This window comes from Rhinolophus ferrumequinum, chromosome 8, assembly GCF_004115265.2.
Source record: "Rhinolophus ferrumequinum isolate MPI-CBG mRhiFer1 chromosome 8, mRhiFer1_v1.p, whole genome shotgun sequence".
In the NCBI taxonomy this organism is placed as follows: domain Eukaryota; kingdom Metazoa; phylum Chordata; class Mammalia; order Chiroptera; family Rhinolophidae; genus Rhinolophus; species Rhinolophus ferrumequinum.
The window spans coordinates 28,913,079-28,922,995 of record NC_046291.1 but is presented as its reverse complement, the minus strand read 5'-3'; the positions used below and the strand labels follow the sequence as shown (position 1 = coordinate 28,922,995).

Here is a 9,917-nt window from a genome sequence, read left to right as displayed (position 1 = left end):
TTGAATTTAGTTGTTTTCTGAGGGAGGATGGATGGAGAGATACTATACAGTTCTCAAAGTCACTTATTAAGGCGTTCGACAGAAAATCTCCAAGAGAGGGTCTTCAAGAGACAACAGTTTAGAATCAGGCAGAACTGGATTGCAATTTTGTGGGCAGAGCGGTATGTGTGCAGGTGAAGACAACTAAAGCTTTTCTTTTTTATTTTTTACAAGTTGCTTAAAGATGAACCTCAGTTAAGTAGACACCCGATATTTTCATTCAACCATAGAACATGAGACGTGATTAAACAATTGTAAACAAAAAACTATTTTATTAGAGAACAATAACAAGGAAACCAGGTCTGTTTTGAGTTTGTTCACTTTGTTAAAATGCTGGCCCTGGAACCCAAATTCCTGGGTTAGAATCCTGCCTCAGCTCCTTATTAACCTTTCTGCCACACTTTAGTCATCTGTGAGAATTAAATGCGACATAGTAAATGTTAGTTATTACCATCATTGTCATTTAGATGCTAGTTAAACTAAGTTTGCCAATGCGTACAAATAAGGAAGAATAGCCTCATGGTTAGAGAAATAAAATTAGAAAACCTCTGTGCTGAAGCTCTAGGAAGGGACTGGGCTGGCAAATAAAATCGGTTATCATTTAACCATATGATTCATTGTAATGGTGAGAATTGCATTCGTTAAATAAATTAGACTACCTGAAGCTTGAAACAGTTTCTTAGTTGAAGTCTTCCTATTTATCTATATTTTATAAATTTAGTAGAAGTGGAAAGAAATTTGATAGTTTTAAGCATTCTCCTTTAATCATAAGTGATTTTTGAGTTACAACAGCAGTAAAAATTGCCTCACTTAAATTTCATTGAACCTGAAATACTCAATTAAGTTCTTTTTCAGATGATATTTTATTGATCATATCTCATTGGTTAAAATATCTTTTAAAAATGTATAGTTAATCAGTAGATTAATACATTTTAAACTATCATGTATTTGAAATTTATGAAAATTAATACAGTACCTGGTAAGAGTCAGTATAGATTAATCTTAATTTAAATTAGAAAATATTAAGATACAGAACCTGAATGCTTAAGAAGATAAAACTTCTATTGGCAATGCAGAAATATTGAAATCACTAAAATACATTTTTCATTTGCCTGAGACCTTTGGCTAAGGGAAAATTAATTAAGTGTTCCAAAATAACAACACCTAGGATGATGGCTTTGGTGTTTTTTCAGCAGTGACATATATTTGGTGTTGTCTCAATGCCATACCTAGGATAGTTAGTGCTTTTATTTTGAGTGTTTTTCTTAAGTGTACTTAGAATATTAACTACAAGTTTTGGGTTCTTAATAATTTCCTGCATGGTTCATTTACTATGGTCTTCATGCAGACACACTGTTACCTGGAGAACCACAGCTTGGAAAATATATTTCTCTTTATTATAGCGTCCCCCCTCCATCCCCCATATATGATGGCATGATGTGGTATGGTATAAAAACTGCATGGGTTTTGGAATCCTAATTGTTGCTGTTTTTTTTTTTTCCTACTTAGTTTTGAATCTGAGCTCTAATGATCTTAAGCACCGTTGCTTGACAGCTTTGGTTTTCTTATCTATAAGTGGAGATAATGTCTACCTCAGAGTCACTGTGAGGATTACATGAAATAATTTGTAGTTCTCAAAGAGAAGAGGGAAAAAGAGGTGTATATAAACAATGTAAGAATTGGGTGGAAACCAAGATTACAGGAAAATTTATAGAGAGGACAAACCTTAGATAAACGAGACATTGTGAACACTAGCCTTAAATTTTTTTCACTGAAAAGTGAAAAGTTAAAAAAAACTATTGTTTATATTTACATACATTGAACATTTTGAGGTTCATTTAACAGCTATAACATTCAAAACCCATCTTTAAAAAAATAAATCATTGTATAAAATATTTGTGAACTAGGAGTCTTGATTCAATTTTTGACATCACTGATTTATATTAATTTTATATACATCATAAAATGTACATTGTCGTTTACCCTAAAAGATGAGAGGAATTTTATTTTCTAAAGTACTTTTGAGCAATATTTTTTAATGTAGTTAATAATATCTGACAGATAGGATATTGAATAGATTTCAAGATCTTTTAAATCTTGAGACACTAACCAAAGTACATAGAATTGAGAAACTCTAAAACTCAAGTGGCTTCATCCTTTAGTTGTTGTGTTTGGGGATTTACTCTCAGACTGTTGGTTTTAATGGATAAATTTTACTACATAAAATTCTGTAAGAATGTGATTTCACTTATATCTGGAATCTGAGCTCTAATGATCTGAGAACCACAGCTTGGAAAATATATTTGAGAACAAAATAAATGAATTAAAACAGAAGCAGACTCTGGGATACAGAGAACAAACTGATGGTTGCCAGTGGGGAGCTGGGTGAAAAAGATAAAGGGATTAAGAAATACAAGCTGGTAATTAGAAAATAGTTAAGGGATGTAAAGTACAGCATAGAGAATATAGTCAATAATGTCGCAACAACTATGTATAGTGACAGGAAGGTACTAGACTAATGGGATCACTGCATAAATCATAAATGTCTAACCACTATGCTGTACATCCGAAGCATAAAATAATACTGAATGTCAACTGTAATTGAAAAAATTTTAAAAAGTCTCTAAGAGAAAACAATAATGAGATGTTAAGACAGATTTTTAGGAATTGCAGTTGAGGATTGCCTCTAAAATTTAGAACAAATAGAAATGCTATTGAACAAAATCAAAACAGCAGTAGCCCAAATGCAGCCCATAGAGATGAGTGACTACAACCTGAGTAGTCTCTTCCCTTCTGCCATGTATTCAATATGTATAAACAATAAAAAGCCCTTTTTTCCTGTAAATAAAAACATTGAACTTCTAATTTAACACTTTCTTCCCAATCTTTGCCTTTTGATTAAAAAATAAGGTAAAATTGATATAAGGTAAAATCCACTTTTTAAATATAATATGATACGTTCTGGAAAGCAATTTGCCAGCAAAATTTAATGACTGTTGTGAAGTCCAATCATTAACTGTCTAGACTACATATTTAATACTTTCTCCTTTTTTTCTGTTCTCTTCATCCAATCCCAATACTACTTGCTTAAGAAATAAGCTTGTCAAATCAATTCTAGGACTTCATAAGGGGTGGAGGATGGTGGGGGGGCTTTATTCTAAAGCTTCCATTGACTCCAAAGGATGCCCTATTAGTAAATATTTTTATTGTGGAGAAAAATGTAATATGCTGCAGAAGTCTTTGTTTCAGTGGTAGTTCTAGAGTGTGAGAGTTGAAACAAAACCTTAGTCCAAATGTCTAATTTTAGATAAGGAAACAGCTTAAGTCATCTTTCACAGGACAAAGGCAGTTACCTGTAAAGTCAGTCCTAGTCTTACATCCTTTTAATTGAGTCAAATGACTGTTCTATACCAGGCTGTTGATGGCTATTTTTTAATAAAACCTGCATAACAACATGAAGTATTTTTCTTTATGTGTAGGAAAATAAAATATACAGTGAATACCTTCTCATTACAGAAAAACATGCTGCTATGAAGACATAGCTTTCACATAAATGAAACTACAACTATCATGATTTAGTGCCCCCAAAGGGAAGAACTTCAGTGGACAAGAGAGGGCATTTTGGGGGGTAATAAAATGCTTGAGGACTGGACTTTAATCTTGAACAACTGCCTGAAGGTAATTTTATTTTTAACTAATTGAAAGTAACAGCTCTAAAAGTTAAGTATTGTCCATTACAAACTAAGGAAAAAGTCAGATTACACTTTGTATATAGGTAGTTTGTTCTATTTATGGCTACCTGTTAGAAAAGAACATTTTATACTGTTATTCAATATCTTCATTCTTAAAAACTTTACTTTGATATAGTAGTAAAAGGGTAATGCAAATTGATAGAATTAGGAAAAGAGAGTAATACTTTCCACCGCATTCAAATTACTTTTTAAAAGGGTGTCTATAACTTAAAAATGTACTTTTAATCTCCAACTCAGCAATGCGTTAGGTCAATAGATATTGAAACCCATATTGCATATGGAAACTACTTTTAAGTAGTATTTTCCCAGTGTACTCACAGAAAGCTTGTTTAATCCATAGTATAGTTGTACATACTGAAAGGGAAATTTTGTTTTGAGTTCCCAGAAGACATTAGGAAAATAAGTTATCTTGATTCCATTGGCAAAATCCCAGTCTGGGCAAAGTTCTGAAGTAGTTGGTTTGTGTTCGGCAATCTTCCTCGTGTAACATCGTCCCCACCCCTTCACTAGTGCACTTTCCTAGGGCTTTCATCCTGCCCTGTATGTTCACCGCAGCGTCTAGATCGTTTAGGCTGCTGATCCCTTTTAAGTGCTGTGAGCCTAAAATGTACTTGCTTTCTCACCTCTAAATTAAGCTTCAGGATAGCTGTTTTTAATTTATCTTAAAGGAAGAAAGCTATCCTTATATAAATTAATACAAATTAGTTAATGACTTATATGCTCCCAGAGTTGTTTTTTTTTTTTTTTGAGAGAAAGTGCTTATTAACTACAATGAAAATTTCATTGATGAAATTTCAGATAGGGTAAGAGAAAGTAAAATGAAAAAAAAATTAGGTCAGTAGGGGATAATTTGTAAAGAGATCAGGGCACCTTAGGAAACTAGGAGTAAATTTTTAGAATTCTTTCCCCTAAGCTATTTGCAGTTTTTACCTCTCTTTCTCAAGCTCCACTTTTGACTTTTTACAGAATGTTTTCTCAGTGGGCAACGCTTGCATAGTAGTTCAAGCTCTAGATTTCTCCCGAGGTCAGAGATCTTTAGATTACTTGCAGGAGGGCTTTTGTGTGTTAGGGACCACCTCTAATTACATTTCAACCAGAAAAAGTTGAGAAAAATGAACAAAGAAACTTCTTTTAGCATCTTTAATTTGTTAATCTGTTTTTTAAAAAAAAAGATTTAAAGCTATGACTAATGAAGAAAGGAGGCAGCTTTGTTACCTTGAAAGAGTTCCTATTATAATAATAAAGAAGAGTGAGCTTTGGGATCAGTAGATGTTAAGTTTGAGTTCTTGCTCAGCCACTTAGTGTATTTGTAATCTTGGTAAGCTTATCTAATGCCGGAGTCTTTTTTTTTAGTATCTAAACTGGAGAAAGTAACGGAATCACAGGGTTGTTGAAAGAATTAAGTAAAATAATAATGTAAAACACTTTTAGCGTAATACTTTACTATGGTAGGTGCTCAATAAATAACCTTGTGACCTTGAGCCTCAGTTTCCTTTTCTGTAAAATGATATTCATAGGTCCTACATCACAGAATAGTAGAGAGATTGTTAATTCTAGCTAATAATTATTAAGTATAAAAACATTCAATAAACATTAAATTATTTTATACCTATGACAAATTCATAACATTATTCTATCATAATAGCACTTATATTTAAAAATCAAAATAAATAGCTCTTGAAAATATATCTTAATGTCATTGTGTTTAGACAGTCAATATATTTATTTAAAAAAATTAAACTGTATTCTTGCAGCAATTATTTCAGTTTTATTAAGCCCCTCAATGGGACCTTATTTTCAGTTAAATCTAACTTGGTAAAAGTTTTCTTTTTGAATAGAGTTATTTTTCTGCTCAGTGCACATTAGAAGTCAGTAAACAATTGTTAAAGTGAAGTTTTTAAATCACTATGATAATCAACTATTAGTAACATAAACTCTTAGAACTGGATAGGATCTTAGCGACCCCTCTCACTGATTCCTCATTTTAAAAAACTAGAAATTGAACTTCAGAGAAATAAACAGTTTGAATTTTTTCATCAAATCTAGACTGACCCCATGTTCTTTATTTATGAGATGTGTGAATTTTTTTTTAAATTACAATTTATTGGGGTGACAGTTGTTAATAAAGTAATAGATTTCAGGTGTACAATTCTGTAATATATCATCTATATATCACATTGTGTGTTTACCACCCAGAGTCAGTTCTTCTATCACCATATATTTGATCCCTTTTACCCTCATCTATTACCCCCCGCCCCCCTTACCCTCTGGTAACCACTAAACTATTGTCTGTGTCTATGAGTTGTTGTTTTTTTTTTGAATTAAAGTTTATTGGGATGACAATTGTTAGTAAAGTTACATAAATTGCAGGTATACAATTCTGTAATACATCCTCTATAAATCACATTGTGTGTTCACCATCCAGAGTCAGTTCTCCTTCCATCACCATATATTTGATCCCCTTTACCCTCATCTACCACATCCTTCCTCCTTACCCTCTGGTAACCACTAAACTGTTGTCCGTGTCTATGAGTTTTTGTTTCTCATTTGCTTGTCTTGTTCTTTTGTTGTTTTCGGTTTATACACCACCTATCAGTGAAATCATATGGTTCTCTGCTTTTTCTGTCTGACTTATTTCACTTAGCATTATAATCTCAAGATCCATCCATGTTGTCACAGATGGTCCTATTTCATCTTTTCTTACCGCTGAATAGTATTCCAGAGACGTGAATTATTAAACTAAGCAATAATATTGAAATAGAACCTGTTAGTCATCTAAAAGTGTAAACATTTTTATAATTTTTGAATGAGAGTATGGAATAGTATATTTAGAATCTTCATAGTCGCTCAGATATTTTAAGTCAGTACTTAACAAAATTATACCCTTAAAAACCAAAGCGTTTGTTTAGATAGGTGAAATTATTTATTTATTTATTTAGATAGGTGAAATTTTGACCTTAGTTTGCGTAATTATAGGTAGTAAAAAAAAATTATTGAGCATTGATAGCACTAGGAACTTTGCCAAGCCCTTTACATACTTTATTTAATCTTTATAATAACCCTATGAGGTAGATGCAATATTAATCCCAATTTTCAGATGACAAAACTAAAGCTCAGAGTAGTGGTTAACTTGACAAGTAAGTACAAAGCTGAAATTCAAACCCATATCATATGACTATAGAATAGTCTCTTCAACTGTTTTACACTGTTTTACTAATAAAGCTCTCTATTTTTATTTTAAAAGTTAATGAAACAATATATTTTCCTGTGCACCCTAACTTCAACATTGTCCAGCACGTTGGAACTTGACCAAGAATTTCAGGATAATTTTGGAGTTCATATTACTATGATTTGTTATTTGTCTTTAGTTTGCAGTTACTCTGAATGCTTTTTTCTTTATCTAAAATTCTTTTTTTTTTTAAAGTTTTACAGTTTACAGGAAAATTGAGCGGGTCATACAAAGATTTCCATATTCCTTCCCTCACCCCTTCCTTAGCATAACAGTGTTTTTTGTTATTAACATCTTGCATTAGTGTGGTACATTTCTTAAAACCAATATTGATACATTATTGTGAACAAAAGTCTATAGTTTAGTTAAGGTTCACTCTTTATGTTATACAGTTTTATAGATTTTTGACAAATGAATGTCATGTATCCACCATTACAGTATTATATAAAATTGTTTCATCACCATAAAATCTCCTGTGCTTCACCTATTCATCCCTCTATAACCCCCACATCCCCAATCTTTGTCAATGACTGGTCTCCTTACTATGTTTATAGGTTTGCCTTTTGAAGAATGTCATATACTTGGAATCATAAAATATGTAGCCTTTTCAGACCGGCTGCTTTGACCTAACACTATGCAGTTGGAACATAATGTGGATTCAATTCTAAAGCCAGAAAAAAAAATTTTATTTTCTGTAAGGGTTTCTGTCTAGCCAGTTGATTTTCCCCCCTAGTTTATCTTTTTTTTTTTCTTTTTACCTTTTGACCCTCATTCACCCATTTCTCCCATTCCCCTTCTCCACTCCCCACCTGTGGCAACTACCAGTTTGTTCTCTGTATCTATGACCTTAGTCTTTTTGTTTGTTTTTAGATTCCACATATGAGATAGATCATATGGTATTTGTCGTTTTCTGACTTATTTCACTTATCATGTCTACATACCTATTGACATCTATGTATATCTTTGGAAAAATGTCTGTTGGGATCTTTTGCCCATTTTTTAATTGGATTGTTTTCTTTCTGTTTTGTTTTTTGTTGTTTTTTTTATTTGTTTGTTTTTTGACTATTGAGTTACATGAGTTTTTAAAAATATATTTTGGGTATTAGCCCCTTATCAGATATACAATTTATAAATATCTTCTCCCATTCAGTAGGTTGCCTTTTCATTTTGTTGATGATTCCCTTTGCTGTGCAAAAACTTTTTAGTTTGGTGTAGTCCCAATTGTTTATTTTTGCTTTTGTTGCTTTTGCTTTTAGTGTAAGAATAAAAAAAACCATCACCAAGACTCTAACAAGGAGCTTACCTCCTATGTTGTATTCTAGGAGTTTTATGGTTTCACGTCTCATGTTCAAGTCTTTAATCCTTTTTAAGTTAATTTTTGTGTATAGTGTAAGATAGTGGTCAAATTTCATTCTTTCAAATGTAGCTGTCCTGTTTCCCCAGTACTATTTATTGAAGAGACTGTCCTTTCCCAATTGTATATTCTTGGCTTCTTTATCATAAATTAATTGACCATATATACTTGGGTTTATTTCTGGGTGCTCTATTGTGTTCCACTGATCTTCGTTTCTGTTTTTATGACAATACCATACTGGTTTAATTACTATCACCTTGTAATACAGTTTGAAATCAAGGAGTCTGATACCTCCAGCTTTGTTCTTTCTCAGGATTGTTTTAGCTATTCAGGATCTTTTGTAGTTCCATACAACTTTTAGGATTATTCATTCTATTTCTGTGAAAAATGCCATTGGAATTTTGATAGGGATTGCATTGAATCTGTAGATTACTTGGGGTAGTATGGACATTTTAACAATATTGGTTCTATCAATCTGTAAGCACCAAATAGCTTTCCATTTACTGTGTGTTCTTCAGTTTCTTTCATTAATGTCTTGTAGTTTTCAATATACAGGTCTTTCACCTCCCTGGTTAAATTTATTTTTGGGTATTTTATTCTTTATAATGCAATTGAAAGTGGGATAGTTTCCTTAATTTTTCTTTGTTAGTTCATTATTAATGTATAGAAATGCAACAGATTTTTGTGTATTGATTTTGTATCCTGAAACTTTACTGAATTCGTTCATTCTAGCATTTTTTTCATTTCTCCCATCTAGATTGTGTAGTTTTCAGTGCATAATCTTGCATATCTTTTGTCAAATTTATCCCTAAAATTTTCATATTTTTTGCCATTATGCTATTTTAGGCAGTTGGTATCACACTTCGTTCATGCAAAATTCCGGCCTAATCTTATTGGCCATGTTGGGTGTACTTAAAGTTATACCCAACTTTAAGCTAATAGCATCTTAGTTTGATGAGATGCAGTATTTTTTTTATACATTGGTGGATTTTGTTTGCTGACCTTTTATTTAGGATTTTAGTATTTATGTTTATAATTTTTTAAAAATAGATTTTAATTTTATTTTATTCAGATATGGTGAGGCCAACAAATCAGGAAATGATTGCCATTGGAAAGATTATTTATTACAGTTTTCAAAAGGAGGGATGCATGTCATACAGGGCCACACAAGAGAAAACTGAGGTCAGTAGCAGACTCAGAGAGACTGAGAATATCAAATCCTGGGTGTCATAACATCATATCATTTTATGTATAATATCATTCACACACCTAAAAACACACCAGAAATTTCTTAATATCAAACATCTAGTCCATATTCACATTTTCCTGATTGTCCTACACACATTTCCATGATTGTCCTACACACACGTATTTTTTTCTTTTTGGTACTGTTGCACTTTTTTAAAAAAATTGAGGTGAACTTCATATAACTTAAAATCAATTATCTTTAAATGAATAAGTCAGTAGTGTTTTGTACATTCACACTCTTGTGCATATATCACCTCTATCTGATTCAAAAATATTTTCATCTCCCCAAAATAAA

At 31.9% G+C, this 9,917-nt stretch overlaps 1 protein-coding gene across 3 annotated transcripts in view; it reads left to right on the top strand.

The window, feature by feature from the left end:
* Positions 1–9,917, top strand: part of CARF (calcium responsive transcription factor) — a 62,886-nt gene that overhangs the window by 701 nt on the left and 52,268 nt on the right. Inside the window, exon 2 of one of the 3 annotated variants that reach the window (XR_004423701.1) lies at positions 3,556–3,717. The exons of the other annotated variants lie outside the window; for them this stretch is intronic. The gene's annotated coding sequence lies outside the window, so the exon portion shown is untranslated. The remainder of the gene's footprint in view (positions 1–3,555; positions 3,718–9,917) is intronic. 3 annotated transcript variants of the gene reach the window in all.